General features: G+C 36.5%; 1 protein-coding gene across 11 annotated transcripts in view; it reads left to right on the top strand.

Moving 5' to 3' along the window:
* Window positions 1-15,373, top strand: part of RUNX1T1 (RUNX1 partner transcriptional co-repressor 1) — a 148,674-nt gene that overhangs the window by 40,851 nt on the left and 92,450 nt on the right. The window lies entirely within an intron of this gene.

The following is a 15,373-nucleotide window of genomic DNA, read 5'->3' as shown; positions in this document are numbered from 1 at the left end:
AGAGGCTGGGGGTGACAGAGGTGTGATTGGAAGGTAGCATAAAGAGAACATCAAGATCTGGATACATGGAGGGGTACAGGGTGTGGAGCCCTTGCTTTTGAAATTTGGGAGATGTGTTTTAAAGCCTGAGGAGGTCGTACAACCACAGATGTTTGCCGGAGCAATTTACTTGAGGGTTTTAACTCAAGTAAGAAGTATTGTTTCTGTTGAAGATTTTGTGACTATCATCTGTAGTTGGTGTCCTGGAAATTTCATCTGTGGAGAGAGTTTTCAGATTATGGCGGAATCCTGGAATAAGATCTCTTTAAAAAGCTGTTTATGTCAGAGAAAGTGAAGGAAGCTTTGAAACTACAAGGAATTTCAGTCTTGTCCTAAATCACAGCCCTTAGATGTCATCAGACAAATAATTGAAATGGTTAATTAAAATAAAAAGCCTGCTGAATTAGTGAAGCTGTTGTCCTGGAAATTTAGTGCATGTCAGTTTCCTCTGAAAAATATTATCTTTGGAGCCCAGAGTGTTTCTATGATTGTTGCCAGTGAAGGCTCTGCTTATGGAGAAGGCTGGCTGGGGGAAGGTTGTTTCGGCTGTTCTCAAAAACTGTCTAAATTGCCCTATGCTTAATTTGGAGTCTCCTATCTTCAGATAAAAAAGACAGGGCAGATAGAGATCCTCCAGCTGGCCGATTTGTGCGGAGTATTTGGGTAGGACAGGCAGAAGAGGCTGTGCTTGGTCACAGAGTTTGTACACCTCACAGATGGTGTTTTCAAACATTATCTGCCAGTTTTCTGCAGCCACAGTTGTGTGTAGGTATTGCCAGTTGTTTGAAGAATGTTTTTCCCTTTAGGATGTGTCTCATAGTCCATCCTAATCATTATTGATATATATGCAGAAAGGATGCATTTGTGGCAGAATTGCACTTTTTCATTAGTAGACTAGTAATGTATGTAGCTGACTTATGGGGAAAATCAATTTACAAAAAGACAATGACTGAGGTCTTTGAAAGGTCATTTTAACTCTTTAAGCTTTCATCTTGATTTATATGCACCATGCAACTAAAGATGTAATGCGCCCTGGGTATATAATACAGAATCAATGTGAAAGTGCCTGCGTTTTTTATTTCACCAGAATATTGAGCACATTTATATGATTTTTATGTCATGATTCAAATCTTTTTATGCTGTTAATAAATGTGTTAAATGATCTGATTTATCAGCATTTTGAAGAGTCTATATGTTAATTTTGTAAAACAAAACCCCATAATAAACCAAAGCCATTTGTGAATTATAATAGGTAAAAGAGATTAGTTAGGACCCTTGCAAATTCTAGCTAATTGCATTATTTTAAGCTTCAAAGCACCCTTATTTAAAAAGCATTGAACTATACTTAGGGATTTAGGGTCATCAATAAGTTTGTTTTAGTGTTGTTGTTAATACATCTGGTTCTACAGCAATAGCCTGAAGTGTGGGCATTGCTTCTCTCTCTCTCTCTCTCTCTCTCTCTCTCTCTCTCACATCAACTGTGTTAGAAAACCTTGTACTTGGATACATAGAATATATTAACAGCTGTGACTATGAGCATGTGCCAGAATGGCGATACTTGAGCAGATTTGACACTTGGCTATTTTTGACACCCATCTGTACTTTTTAAATTCTACTATCGGATGGACTACCTCTAAATGTGTTTTTAGCTTATTTTAGTCCATACATATAGGCCCATTTTAATGGGCAATTTAGCCATCTTGGGCAGGTTTTATATTTTTAATTAAGACATTATGTGTAGAAGATTAAAAGGTTGTGTTCTATGCACTCCAATATCATCTACTGCTTAAAAAATCACTAATTTATGTATCAACACACACACACACACGCACACACATATATCTGATAGTTCAAGTATCAGAACTAATTCCTGGTTGTCTCAGACATGATGTAACAATGTCATATCTAGGGCCTTTTTTTTAATAAAATTGAGGATCCTTGGAAACAGATGTGCACACACTGATCTTATTCAGACATACCACCAATCTTTGGGGGTGGGTAAGTAAAAAAGTCTTAGTTTAAGGGTTTCTAGAACTATTTTGGTTTTAAAAAACATGTTTTTAAAGCTGTTAATAGCATATTGTTTCAAAATGAATTCCATAAAAGGCAAAAGAGGCTAAGCATGCTTTAAAGAAATAGATTATTTCAAAATTATTTAACTTATTATAAAGAAATACCATTTCACTACCTGTTACTTTTATAACAAGTAGATCCTTGTGTTTAAGAAAAGGAAAATGTTTTCTTATGAGAAGGCTGGGAGACCCTGGGCATTATATTGTTTCAGGAGGCAGTGACTCCAAGCTTTCTGAAACACTTATATTTTTATGAATCTTTGTATAATATTATCAAAGAACATATGTTGACCTACAAAATGCTTTCAGGACTATTTCCTTAAAAGGACAATAAGTGAGCACAGTCCCTGTAGCCCAGAAATAGTGCTTTTTCTTTTAGAAGATGGCTAGTATTAGGTCAGACCACCCTTTCTCAATGGTCCTGCTCTCCAGATGTGCCTGGAACTTTTTTTTAAGTTCAAGTTTCCAAAAGAGAGAAAAAAAAGGTTTGTTTTCAAAATCTGGTTTTACTTAAGACATCTCCATCCTGGAGTGCATTTCATAAATTGCCCACATATTTTCCTTAGCAGAGAACTTAACTGGCTGTAATTTTTAACACATGGCCACATCATGTGATATTTTCAAAACACTTACACATAGCTTTAAGAAGGTCCCTGCAGAAATGATCCATCCTCTCACAGCCGGCCCATTTTTTAACAGCATATCTGCATTTTCCATTTAGTAGAGCTATATATTATTAGCTTACATTTTTGGGTAGTAAAACAGTGCATTGCTGATTGTAAAACATGGACTTTATTATCTGCTGAAAATTGATTTGGCATTTATAGCCACTGTGTACTAGACTATTTTTCTGTTTTTAACATCAATGCTTGCAAGCGATGATTTGTGTAAAAAAACAGAAATGAAATTGCCACGGACAGACAACTGTTAGTATCCCTAGTAACTGAACATTTGGATAATGCACTTGGTTATTTTTTTTAATAGATGCATCTAAATGCTATTATGCAAGAATAAAAACACTCACAGCAGTCCATTCACTGACACTCTATTTTACTTTGCAAGTTGGTTTGCCATTGTATTAGGCTCTTTGCTGTATCAAACAAGCCTTGTGCCAACTATAGAAGAAAACTATGTAAGTTGTAAATACCCAATTATAAATGTAGATTGTGCAGCATTACTTTTTTGTAGCAGACATGTAGACAATCCAGCTTCCCTTCAAACCCCGAAACTCTCTCCCTTTTTCTCTTTACATTCTTTTCTGTTAATATTTCAGAGTACTTGGCCTTTTAGTTTTATGTGTGTAAAATGATATTTGGAAACTTTCACAGGGCATCTTCCTATGCAGTTAATGGTCTATTGAAAATGATAATTGTTTAATCTTTTTCTTGAAGAGGGTGATGGTTATGACATCTTAAGGTTTCATAAGATAACTACTTATATTTATTTCTTAAAGTAAACATTTGCTTAGTAGACATTATATAGCCTAGAAGTGTTTATTAACTGTCTTATCACTACACTGTTAATGCATGTTTGCAAAGAAGATGCTGTAATTATAATTTTCTGAAAAGCCTTCTGAGCCATCAGGGGAACAAATATATTTTAGAGCTTGAAGGTTTATCTTGTGAGCACTTTCAGTTTACAGATGTTGAAACTGAGACTCCTAGAGATTAAGGGACTTGTTCAGGTAGTTTATGAAAGTAAGATCTTCTGAGGACATTCTCTTTACTATGCTATTTGTAAATCTCAAATGTACATTAAATCATGTTAGCATATTAGTGTCAGTTTTACTTTGTTGTCTTTTATCTTCAGTCCTGGATTGCTCTCATCTTATGCTTTCTCCCCTCCCACTCTAGGATTGCAGAGGTACCTGGGAGAAAATTCTGTGACAGTAATCACTTGGCCTATGGCAAAAGTGTGCCTATTAAATTTATTTTATAATTGTTTGGGAATTAGGGAACCTATATATAGTTAATTAAGAGAGTATTAAGCAGAACCAGAAATGTAAGGCTATGACAACAGAAAGTTGCTGTAATGAGGAAATTCGGTAGGTTGGTCAGATACCAGGTAACCATGATTGAGTCCCTCCATGCCCTCAAGAAATTTGGAGTTCTAGTGTTCCCAGCAGAGAACTAAGCAGGGCCTGAACATAGTAGATCATGCAGGAGCCCAGAGTGGAGGTACCCACCTGGATTAGGAGTCAGGGATATAGGGGAAGGACGCACAAGGGGCTAAGCGAACGCCTATTGGAATGCCTTGCCTGTCTCCTTCTACTTGCTGCAGATTGGATCTCAGTTCATGTAACTTAGCATTTTTTTTTTTGGCTGGTTTTTCTTATCCTAAGGATAGGGCATTCATTTTGGTTTTTATTAGATTTTAATTTCTGTGTGTGGCAGTGGGTGTAGTATTTCTTGAAAGCTATTTCTTTGTGTACAGTTGCAGTTCTTTGGTAGCTAACCGTATCTAGAGGAATAAGTCATTAACTTAAATGACTCATAACTTGAGAACAATAGGATTTCACACCTGACCAAGAAGCAGGTTTATCGTGCTGGCTTTCTCCAACAGCTGTTTGCATTAATTAATATTAATGTAAATGTACTTTCTGAGAATGTCTAGCTTAATTATATTTTTCAACCCATAGAGTTCCAATCAAAGGAATCAGAAAATCCTCTTAATCTCAAAGGGAATATATAACCGCTGTCTCTGAACGGAATAAATCTCTGATAGTATACTAAGAACAGCCTTTTATTGAAAGCCTATATATGCCAGGCCATGGGCTAGGCACTGTATATACTTTCTGATTTTCACTACAGCTTTGCAAATTGTTTCTGTTACCATGTGATCTATTTGAAACCTGAAGATCAGATAAATTAAGCAGTTTGCCCAAGGACATAGGTAAAGTTAAATGGTAGAGATGGGATTCCCTGGACTTTGAATTCTTTTTTTTGTTTCCTTGTTTTATTTTTGAGAGGGGTCTGGTATGTTGTGACTTGATGATAGGATCTTTTGTAATGAAGGCTGGATGGAACATTTAAAGAGGAATGTTTGAAACTGAATCTGAATTATAGTAGCAGAGAAGGTAGAGTTCTTTTTGCTGGAAAAAAAAAAAAAAAACAGAAAAAGCATTAGCTTTCATCATCAAGAGTGATGCTGGATAAAACAGGTTAGCATGCTGGTTATTTCTCTGTGTGTTGCTCTTCCTCTTGGAAGAGAACAATGGAAATAATAGACATCAGGAGACTTAATGTCATTATTTTGAAAAGCCTAATAGAAATCATAGGGCACATGAAGATACAGGAACAGAAAAGAAATCATAAATTTACTCCCTGACAAAGCTATACAGATTAACTGAAATACCACCTTTCTTGACTTTTGGAATATGGTCATCCTGGCTATCTTTTGTTAATCGGAAGGTCAGATGGATGGTTTTCTGTGTTTTGGATTAGTAGAAAATTGAACAGCAAATAATATATTCAACAGCTTGGCAGACAAAATTGTTAAAAATTGCGTAGCTTGAAAAAAACGTGTTTTTTGGTGGTGAGACTGCTGGGTACCCATGGCTCTGCCCCCAGGAGCTCCTAGAAAAGTAGGCACAGTGTTACCAGTAGATGAGTACATTCTTAAGAAAGCAGCTATCTTTTCTGCCATCCCCCACCTCCTGCCAAGAAAAAAAAAAAAAAGCAGTTGGTTTTTAAAATTGTGGGATGCTTTCTCTAGAAGGCTTGATTTTGTTTTCCTCATTTCCCTTTTAAAGACTAAGTGATAAGTGTAGTCTGGCTCACTTTATTAGAGGGATTCTTTTAATTTTATGTGGTTTATTAACATTATACAGAGTACTCAATCCTCATGGAAGAAAATAATTTTAAGAGTACCTGTGAGAACATGATACTGGGAAGAGTTTCACTTTAAGAGCTATATAGTCAGCTAGGTGAAATGCTTTTTAGGAAGAAGGGATGTAGGAGGGTGTCTTTATCATGTGTTTATGATTTTAACAAGAGTCTTAAAGAGTTTGACAAAATAAACTGAGCATTTTTCACAATCTGGGATGATTTTGATGGGAGTGCTAACTTTAAAAAAGACAATTGCTGTGCTTCTGAGAGTCTCACATTTTATGTTTGAACTTTCCCTGATTTAACTTCACCACCTTCCTCAGGACTTGTTTGCTTTAATGATTCTCAGGTTATTAGGAGGAAAATACATAGTAAAATTTGAGGATACTGAGGTAACAATTTATATATTCCTGAATTTGAAATGCTTAAATATGTCCTGATGAGGATAAGGCAGGAAGGAAGAAAGGCTGTGATCCTGACATTTACTCTGTGAAATGGACATTGTTTCTTAGTTATTATAGTTGTATCTGAACCTATATGCTTAGCAGTTACAGTAACACTTCATTTGAAGGGCGTGTTAACATTTATTTTCTTTCTTTTTGCTTTAACATTATATTTGTGTAGCCTACAGACAGAATACATAGAGGGAATCAAAACAAATATTTTTGTCTATAGAAAACACTTGTTAAACTTTGTATTCAATATTTATTTTCTTCTGACTTCCTAGAATATTCCAAATATGTAGCTGATTTATAAAATATAGAAAGTGATAGAAGTCAGAGGCAAAACCCAACTTTTTAGTTATCCAGGCATTCTTTGTATACCAGTGTTTGCTTGCTAAACAATAAAGTGGAAGCCAGGCGTGGTGGCACATGCCTGTAGTCCTAGCTGCTCTGGAGGCTGAGGCAGGAGGATCGCTTGCATCTAGAACTTCAAGTTTGCAGTGAACTATGATCGCCCCACGGCACTCCAGCCTGGGCAGCACAGTGAAACCCTGTCTCAAAAAAAAAAAAAAAAAAAAAAATTAGTACAAACACAAAGTGCCTCCCAAAGTTGGTAAGTGTAGGCATGACTAGGTTTTCAAAACCTTTTCTATTTTGTACAATTTAGGAATTTTTCTAAAGAACATCTTTGAAAGGAAGAGTTACCTGTTGTTGACATTGTTTAACTACTTACTACATAGAGGCATGTGTTTCCATTTGGTTTTTTATCTTTATCTGTATTTTGATCATATTTTCTGAGTGTAAAACATTTGGCACCATGTCATTGTGAAGTTAATAAACTTTTTCCCGAAAGCTCTTGGAGAATTGAATCATTTTGTAGTGTTTCTCGAAAGCAAGATTATCTCTTTAAGCCATAGTTACTTTTCATTCACTTGTTTAAAATTGTTGAATTTACTAATCATTTTGAGTGACTATGGTTTTCGTACAAGCTGATCAGTTAGTGCTGAGCGTATTTTTTTATTTTTTAAATTTGTTTATTTTTTGAGACGGAGTCTTGCTCTGTCACCAGGCTGGAGTGCAGTGGCTCAATCTTGGCTCACTGCAGTCTCCACCTCCTGGGTTCAAGCAATTCCCCTGCTTCAGCCTCCCGAGTAGCTGGGGCTAAAGTTGAGTGCCACCACACCCAGCTAATATATATAAATTTTTTTTTTGTATTTTAATAGAGACGGGGTTTCACCATGTTGGCCAGGATGGTCTCAATCTCCTGATCTCGTGATCCACCCACCTCTGCCTCCCAAAGTGCTGGGATTACAGGCATGAGCCACCACGCCTGGCCCTGTGCTGAATGTATTTTATCTTTAGCTTTGTGACTTGGGTTTATATTATGAGCAATTAATATATTATATTTTATGAGGCCATCTATCAAAAACACGGAGAATCGAGAATGTCAATGCCTGAGTGTGAATCAGTACTCTTCCATTTAGTGTTGTGACTGTGAACATGTCAGTTTACAGTCTGCCAGAGTTTCAGTCTCTTTGTTTTAAAAGTAGAAACAGTTATTCTGCCTTGCTAACTTTCACAGGATGGCAATAGTGATTGTAGATAAACTGTGTACCTGTATAAAGAGGTTATTAAAGGTAGATGGCGATGCTCTCTGGAGTTAAAAAGTAGGGGACGGTGTTTAACCCTACACAAAACAGTGCCAAGTGTTGTGCTTGATGCACGTTGTCTAGGTTAGATGAGATTTTCTGAGTTTTGCCTACACTTGATAGGATTTTCTGTCTCATCTTTGTGTCAGCTGTTTACCCCTTCTCTATCAGTGTGCCACCCTTTTACACATCTCAGTCATTTGTGAATGTGGAAACCAGATAACCAAACTTAGAATGGTGATCACATAATACAGCACATGCTTCAGTGAGAGCCTGAAAAGCCTGTCTTGTTTTTTTTTTGTTTTGTTTTTTTCAGGTACTAATAAATAGCACTTTTAATTTGTGGCATCAATTTACATCACTGAGTCTATACCCCAGTTCTTCCCCACCCCACCCGTACTGATTTTCATGTTTCATTGTAGGTGGTTTTGCTGGAGAGCTGAATTCTGCATAACCTTTTACTTCAGTTTTGTGTTATCCCAAGATACAGCTTCTTTTCTTCACTGTTTAAAATAGACATTGTAAGCATCACCAACTCGCCTTGATAAAGTTGCCATTTACATTCAGATCTTGATTTTCTAGTTCTAATAATTCCATTCTAGGCTACCTGTGAGCCTGGCATAGAGTGGGCAATCAGCAAATATTTGCTTAATGAATAAGTGAGTGGAGGAGACGTAGACTGGGACTCACGAAGATTTCAAAAGAAAGAAATATTACACAAAGCATGTTAATTAACAAGGGGAAAAATTAAGAAATGAATCTTACAAAAATGTTCAGTAAGTGGTCTTTACGAATGAGAATTTTCTTTCAGAGTTAAGGAAAACACATTTATTTTGTGGCCCACAACTTTATTGGTGGTTAGCTGCATGTTAAAATTAAATGTAGTTTATCGTGATTATACTTGCTAAAAGTATAATGCAACATACAACACTTAAAACTTTCTGGCATAATTACTAAAATTAGAAACAAAGGACTTTCGACAGTGTGTGTGATATTTTGGAAATGAACTCTCCCTCCGCCTGGGCATTTTTCTGTAGTTTGGCCATTTTTCATTCTTGTCACCTAGTGGAAGATGGGTATAATGTTTCAGTCTCTCATCAGGTATACTGGGTAAGATTTTATCAAAAGACAAATCTTAATGAAATATTTTTATCTTTTACATGATAAATTTAGCCAATAGTTTCTAGATAAGTAACAATTTGATAGACAAGTAAAATTTATCTTAAAGACTCTGGAGTGATTGCTGGAATAATCCATTCTATATATAATATGTTTTCTTTAAAAATTTGAATGATTTTAATTGCTGCTCTCTTTAAATGTTTCTGCCCTTTTATCATTTTTTCAACACTTATGTTGGATCCTTTGAAAGGAATAGGGTAAGACTTTTGAGTTTTAGTGTATCTTAAAAGAATAATCTTTGCTAATTTGGCAGATACTTTGTAAGCATTTCTCTTAATTCATGCATTATAAAAATTATTGGAAGGTCAGTTTATCTTATCCATTGAGTTTCCTGATACAAGAATGTTGCCAATTTTCTCAACGGATTAAAGACTCTTACAGGGTCAGTCAAGCACTTTGGAAGCATGGTACAGGATGGTGTAACCACGTTCTCAACATGGGGTCAAGGGGACCGACAGTGTCTGCTTCACCAGAGAACTTGCTGGAAACACAAATTCTCTGCCCCACCCCAAGCCTACTGAGTCAGAAGCTCTGGGGATAGACCCAGTCATCTGTGTTTGAACAAGTTTCTCAGAGGATTCTTAAGCATATTCAAGTGGGGAACCCACTTTTGTAAATTATATTTTCTGTGTCCTTTTATATTCTAGAGATAATGCCCCTTTTTGGTCATACATAAGCCAGGTTAGGTCCTAAAAGTATGGAAATCAGTATTGTTCATTTAATTTTATTTTTTCTTTTTATTTCTGTGGACTTGTGTAGAGAAATATGATTTATTTTAAATGATGTATTTTTAAAAATACTTGAGAGATTACAAATTATGTATTTCTTTAATTATGCCTTGGTTTCTGACAGTGTATTCAGATGCCCACACAGCTAAGTTGACTGAGAATCAAGAGAGGGTGCCTTTCGACTTAAATTCTGGTTTGTTGGTTTGTTTTGATAGTTACTTTTAAACAAATGAGTCTATTTATGTGCACTGAGGTACCATTATTATGCCTTTGCCTCGTTTTGAGGCCACCTTCTGATTATTCATAATTTTTAGAGTTTACCCAATCCTTTTTATAGAATATTTAGGTAGACTTCAGTTTCACAGTAATATTGTTAGTCTTGGAAGTTTAGATATACAAAGATTTTCTTTTATTTTTCTCTGTTCAACATAAATAAGCATTCAGTGTAATTAAAAAATGTTTCATTGGTAGTGCCTCGAGAAGATTTATTTCTAATGTCTCCCGTATCTTCTGTTGTTCTCTTTTGTGCTTGGTAGGCCTTCAGTAAGTGTAGTCTGACACGCTTTGTGGCCTTTGCCTCCTGTGATAAAATAGATTGAAATGATTCCTGGCACCATCTGGTGAAGAGGAGCAGCCCTGGAGGACTGTGCTTTGAGAGAAAGTGACTGAATGCTAAGAAATGTGGAAGTCTAGGGACACAGGCAAAGGATTTTTTTTTTTTTTTTTTTTTTTTAAAGAGCATGAACATTAATACATCTTCTTGAGGTTTGATGGGACATGTACTGCCTACTGCCCCATCTGGTGCTTATGATAGCATGGCATATTAGCATGCTGCAAGTTCATAATGTATTCAGGGGGAGGAAACATCCCTTGCATACCAATTGAGGCATCCTCTCTTTCAGAACTGCTTTTGAATTTCAATGATGTTTATATCTTCCAAGCCGCGTCTGAACTGAGCATTTCCGCTCTGAGGAATAACTTGAGAGAGAGAGAGAGTGTGTGTGTGTGTGAGAGAGAGAAAGCGTGCAAGAGAGAATGTGTGTGTATGTATTCTCTCAATTTATCTTCCTCTCTTTTTTGTGATGAAATTAATAAGTAGTTTTTAATATTATGTTGGTATATAATTTTTAATTTTTTTTCTTATTGGAAACCACACACTACTTTGTTATTTCACATATGGCACTTAAAACATTTTGCCTTGTGGAATCATTCATATGGTTGTCCTCTTATAGATTGAACACTTTTCGAGGGTTGGGCTGGTATCTAATTATGTTTGTGTCTCCATGGCACCTAGAGTTCAGTCATCCATTTAACAAATATTTATTTATTGAGCTCACGCTATGGGTCTGACACTGTTATAGATGCTGAGGAATCAATAGTGAGCAAGACGGGTAAGTCTCTCCTCTTCAGGCATTTGTATTGGAACTGGGAGGAGACAGACAATAAACAAAGAAACAGAAAAATGAACAAGATGATTTCAGATAGGGATAAGTACAATGAAAAAAAAGGCTGGAGAGTGACTTATTAGGTGGGGAGTTCATTTCGATTGGATTGTCAAGGAAGACACCTTTAAATAGGTGAGATTTTTGCTAAGAGCTGAGTGATGGGAAGATTTAGTGGCAGAGGAATAGCAACTGTAAAGCCTTGAGATGAAAACGATTGGCATTTTCAAAGGTCAGGGTAGCTTGAGCCAAGTTCAGGGGCCAGTCCATTGCTAGAAGTTGGGGATTTATTGTAAGTGTGTCTGGAAGCTATCAGAGGGTTAAGCTAGGTAGTGACATGATCTAAATTGCCCCCTTTAAAAGGATAACTTGAGCTATTGTGTGTCGTGCACTTAGTGGACACTAACCCTGAAAGGAATGAGATGAGCCTTTAAATCCATAGACGCACCATGTTGAATTGGAATTAGCATGAGTTTTAAGATCAGAAAAATGTCTGTTGGATTCTGGCCTGGCCATTTGCTTGATGTTTGATTTTGAGCAGTTATTTAACCTCCTATTTAACCAGTTATTTAGCGTATGTTTCTCATCTGTTGAAAGGAAAAATTAATACCTTAAAGCCATGGATTTTGTGAAAATTAAATGAGATAATTTATTAAGAGACCCAGCCCAGTGCCCAGCATTTAATAGGTACCTGATCTATCACTTACATAGGAATCATAATAAAACTTTTGGGATAGTTTCAAGGAACATTTAAACAGTTGGCAGTGTCCAGTTGGAAATCCTTTTCTGGTACTGTTATCTTCTTAATAAAACACTTAAAATATTACCATGATAGTAGCACTTAGCATCTGTAGTTTGTTGCTCTTGGTCTATAATTATTTAAGAAAAAATACTCAAGGAATTATATGGCAAAATCTATGCCCGGTAAAACAACCTAGATTTTCCTCCCCCTGATTTCTTCTTCTTAACAAAAATGTATCTCAGTGAATTTGATTTCTTTTTTTGTTTGTTTTTTGTTTGTTTGTTTGTTTGTTTTTTTAGACAGAGTCTCGCTCTGTCGCCCAGGCTGGATTGCAGTGGTGCAGTCTCGGCTCACTGCAAGCTCCCCCTCCCGGGTTCACGCCATTCTCCCGCCTCAGCCTCCCGAGTAGCTGGGACTACAGGTGCCCGCCACCACACCTGGCTAATTTTTTGTATTTTTAGTAGAGACAGGGTTTCACCGTGTTAGCCAGGATGGTCTCGATCTCCTGACCTCGTGATCTGCCCGCCTCAGCCTCCCAAAGTGCTGGGATTACAGGCGTGAGCCACTGCGCCCGGCCTGATTTCTTTTACAAATAACATTATATCATTTACTTTAAATATCTGTGTATTTTCTTTTTTTTCCTCAACACATTTTTAACATTGAAGAAGCCAAACTGCCTTATTAATTGGAATGCAAATTGTGGTTATATGAAGGTTACAATGAAGAGTTTTAATTCATAAAATAGTAACTTTACTAGTTGCATGGTTATTAGACATAAGCCTTTCAAAGATAATTTTTTAAATGTACCCTAATGGACAAAATAAGGAGTTTCTTAGTTTTTGCATGAATTATGCACTTAATAGCAAGAACAATCTTTCAACTATTTTCATAGTCTATGAGGTAATGTTTAGGTTCTCAAACTTTCTGTAGAAGGATTGTGGGATTGTGAGTAGGAGCAGATAGTGTTGGGGATTGAATATCTAATTAGAGTTCAACTTATTGTGTTAGGCATAATTTTTTGAATATATAGGTTGGATAAGTTATTTGGTATTTGTTTTGAGCTAGAGGTTCTCCCCCTCCTCAGTTGGTAGATTATGTTTTATGTTCTGCCTACAGATACTCACGAAAACAAATAATGCTTAAGGAATGTGGAGGAGGTAGTGTGGGTAATTCAGGCAAGTTTAGTCAGCACTTATGAGATTCTTGAAATGGTTTTTGATGTCCCACAGAACTGTAGAGAGTTGTTAACATCTGCATGTTGTGTAAGAGAAGTCACATTTATGGCTGCTGTATTCTTGTTGGAATGTCAGAAAAAGAGAAGGCCACAGAAAAAAGCCACAGAAGATTGGGAGGTGGGCATCACAGTTCAGAATAAAGCATCTGACTTTACATCCTAAGATGTATCATTTTCCTTAGGTAAGCCCCAGTTGAATTCTTAGCACCATCTTAGAGGAGTGATAGGCTTGTGTGGTTTGAGAGTAATTCGAAAAAGATAGTTGCCTTGCTGCGAAACAGCCTTTGGGAAACTTTGTAGGCTGTGACAGATATTGTCTGTCCACACCTTATATGTATTTTCATTCTCTTCTGCAGGATGCCACAAATACGAGACTTAGGTAGTATTTGTGTTCCACTAGAAAGAGAGGGAAAGAAAAACCAGCTGATCAGGTGAGATAGGTACATTTTGCTAATCTGTGTGTGCTGGGTGTGCTGGGCCTCAGGCCTCCAGAGACCTGCATGATACAGAGTCACATGTGACTTAGCCACTGTGCCACAAATTTTAATTTGTTTGGCTTAGGCGCTGTAATATTGCAAACTACACTGCTGGATTTCTCTTCTCTTGTCTCTTAAGGACAATGACCATTATCTTGTATAATATCCAATTTGTAATTATTTTCAATTTTAGTTATTTGGCCAACATGGCCTTTATTTTGGCCATTTCTCTCACATGTTTTTCAGATTCCAATAATAGAAACAGCTCTTTGTCACCTTCACAAAACTTGCTTTCTTAGGATATATTAAAGGACATACTAGATACAATGTACTTATGTAAAATGAACATCATCTCACCCTACAAAGAACAGGTAGAGTGTCAAATATATGGTTCTGTCTTTCTCTCTATCTTCTCACTTTTCCCCACCCCACCCTTTCTTCCTCCCACAATAAACTTTAAAACAGATGTTGTAGTATATATTTTAAAAAATTTTTTTGAATAGAGATGGGGTCTCACTGTGTTGGCCAGGCTGGTCTTGAACTCCTGGGCTCAAGTAGTCCTCCTGCCTTGGGCTCTCAAAGTGGTGAGATTACAGGTATGAGCCACCATACCCTGCCAGTTGTAGTATTTTTAGGAATTGAAATCCATGACAAGCTTTGGTCATTGTCAAATCACATTGCATACACAGGGTTTAATAATGATCTGACACACTTTTTCCTTGATAAAACTGAAAGGAAATAGGGCCTAACTGTCATTTACTGACACCCCATTTATATTTTGAGGAAACTGGAAGTCCTAAAACGTCTGAAAAAAGTGTATTGAATGTTCGTTTAAGCAGTCATTATCAATTGTAAATGTTTACATTTAAAGTTAATTGTTTATTGAAAATGCATCATTTGAATTAGTTCATTTGGTGAGCTAAACGTTTGACAACATTTTAATAACAGCAGATATTGAGCATACACAAGTTATACTTTTTTATCTGGTCCTTGTTGATAAGCTGTGCAATGGAGTTGTAAAAAAATTATGTGAGAACTTTCCTTAAAGGACTACTCAGCTGCTCAGAGCTCAGATCCCTGACATGTTTCCTTTCCATTGTAAACTTGTGCAATTTACGCAGGTCTGTAGCAGATGTTGGAGGAAGTGGGTGGATAAGATTAAGTGGGTGTGGTATCCTAAAATAACCTAGGAGGCAATTTTGGAGCAAATTGTTGGAGGTCAAGGACTCTTGTCTTTTCTTCCTTTATACCTTTTTTTTTTTTTTTTTTTTAACCCATAGTGCCTAGTACAATGTTTCACACTTAGTATGGATGATGCATGTTTCAGAAAAATACTCCATAGCTCAGTTATGATAGGTAGGTCTGTAAGTCATATATTCATTTTATCAGTCATGCAGAAAGTATTTATTGAACTCTTAATACATGCTATACTTTTTTCTGGTTACTGGGATGAATCAGTGAATAAAACAGGCAACATTTTTTGCCCTCGTAGAACTTACCTTCTAGTGTATGTGGGGTGGGTGGGGTGGGAGTGAACAGAAG

This window comes from Papio anubis, chromosome 8 (assembly GCF_008728515.1).
Source record: "Papio anubis isolate 15944 chromosome 8, Panubis1.0, whole genome shotgun sequence".
Lineage (NCBI taxonomy): Eukaryota > Metazoa > Chordata > Mammalia > Primates > Cercopithecidae > Papio > Papio anubis.
The sequence above is the reverse complement of the archived record's forward strand: the minus strand, read 5'-3'. Positions and strand labels throughout refer to the sequence as shown.